Source organism: Penaeus monodon, chromosome 14 (assembly GCF_015228065.2).
Source record: "Penaeus monodon isolate SGIC_2016 chromosome 14, NSTDA_Pmon_1, whole genome shotgun sequence".
NCBI lineage: Eukaryota > Metazoa > Arthropoda > Malacostraca > Decapoda > Penaeidae > Penaeus > Penaeus monodon.
Window position 1 is genome coordinate 19,427,709 of NC_051399.1, and position 2,500 is coordinate 19,430,208.

Genomic DNA, 2,500 nt, shown 5'->3' on the forward strand with positions numbered 1-2,500 from the left:
ACTAATAAACATACACGTTGTTAAGACACATATGTATAGAAACACACACACACACACACACACACACACACACACACACACACACACACACACACACACACACACATATATATATATATATATCCATAAATATATATATATATATATATATATATATATATATATATATATATATATATATAGCATACATACATACATACACACACACACATACACACACACACACACACACACACACACACACACACACACACACACACACACACACACACACACACACACACACACACACACACACACTCACACACACACACACAAACGCACGTACATACACAAACACGCACACACATAAATATGCATATGTATGTATATATAGAGATAGACAGATAGATAGCTATATACATATATTTAGGTGTGTGTGTGTGTATGCATATACGTGTATATATATGTATATATAGTATATATACATATCTATCTATGTATCTATCCACCAATCTATCTATCTACATATATGTATATACTGTATATATATATGTATATACAGATATATATATATATATATATATATATATATATATATATATATATATATATATAATATATAATATATATATATATATATATAATATATATATATATATATTATATTATATATAACACACACACACACACACACACACACACACACACACACACACACACACACACACACACACACACACTGTAACCCAGCTTTATATATGTGATGTTGCTGAAATGTGTATGCCAATGTTATTCTATTTATCTGTTATATTCTACATGACTTGCGTAATCTTATGTATTGTCACATGCCTATATTCCCACACACACACACATACATATAAGTGTGTCCATTGCTTTACCTGTTTGTTCGTCTCTCGTTGCCACACTAGACATTCCAATGTTGTGTTGTCTATCCCCTTCCACAGAGCTATGCATTGTTGTAACAGTACCTTTCATCACCAATGATTGTCATATGTTAAGCACGTGATCTATGCCCATCTTTAGACCACTGTAGGAGATGGCAGGCAGACTCCCTGCGGGGAGCCAAGGAGCAACACCTCGCTCCTTGGCGCAGCCGTACTCCATCATAATATATAATAAAAGGAGTCATTACATCTTGGTCGTCTACCTTACACCCTAAGCTCGCCACCTACCATACTATTGTAGAGCCCATCATTCCGGCTCTTACAACTGGTGGCTTAGCGGTGACTTTGAACTCCTATAGCGCCTCCGAAGTTCCTGCTCCGCATCAACAGCACACTCTGCCGAGCACGCAATACTTCCCCATAGTGTGAGCCAGTCCTCCTGACGAGATGTCTCCAAGGCTGGATAACCGACGTTGTCCGCTTAGCTGCTGAACTCCGACACAGCAAGTCACGCCGCTCTCAACACCTGCAGCTGACCCCTCAACACCTGTATCATCTGTTGCCGACAACGCTGTGCAGATTTTAGAAGAACCCCAGCTGGACCACGTATCACCAAGGACACTGACCACCCAAAACATTTCTACACCAAGCCGAGTTCCTCGCCATGCGGATTCATCCACGCAGTCGCGACCAAGCAGGAACAACACCATCCTGCTGACCTGTCGCGCCAAGACCTTGCTCACCATGCAGCGCCTCAAATCTCCCCGTCAGCCGCACAGGGGCGGCCCGCTCTCTGCCTCGTCAGCCGTGCACCTCCCCAGCCTCTCCTCGCCTCGCACCGCACCCAAGACCCGAGTGTAAAGGTTTGTCAGAAAATAATGGTGATCAATGCTTAGCTTTTCCTTATATTATTTTCTTTTTGTGTTCAATACTTAATCTCGACTTATTTAATTGTGCATTGAAGTTTTTTTTGTATTCTGCGTTCAGTTGTCAGTATAGGTGTTCATTTGCAGTTTATGAGTTGCCTAACTAGATTCTCACTCGTACGTATCTTGTATTACCGCCGCCTGAGGATGCTCTTCCCTCAGCGCCGCTCGCTCGCTCGCATTCTGTGACGCCGCCTGAAGACGGATTTCCTTCAGCGCCGCCCGTTCACTTAGTTCTGAAGCCCGAGAATATCGCAGTCTCGGCATACGTTAGCACTCATATAACTAGCAAATCTCGATACTGATATACACACCGCGTCACACAGTACTTGCGTCGTTTTTACATTTCTCACGATATTTGATTATGATGGGGACCATCATTTAGAAACCAGGGAGATACCACCAGTTGTAAGAGCCGGAATGATGGGCTCTACAATAGTATGGTAGGTGGCGAGCTTAGGGTGTAAGGTAGACGACCAAGATGTAATGACTCCTTTTATTATATATTATGATGGAGTACGGCTGCGCCAAGGAGCGAGGTGTTGCTCCTTGGCTCCCCGCAGGGAGTCTGCCTGCCATCTCCTACAGTGGTCTAAAGATGGGCATAGATCACGTGCTTAACATATGACAATCATTGGTGATGAAAGGTACTGTTACAACAATGCATAGCTCTGTGGAAGGGGATAG

At 42.4% G+C, this 2,500-nt stretch overlaps 1 protein-coding gene across 1 annotated transcript in view; it reads left to right on the forward strand.

Annotated features, from left to right (window-relative positions):
* Positions 1-2,500, forward strand: part of LOC119580607 (mast cell carboxypeptidase A-like) — a 17,523-nt gene that overhangs the window by 858 nt on the left and 14,165 nt on the right. The gene's annotated exons all lie outside the window — the stretch shown is intronic.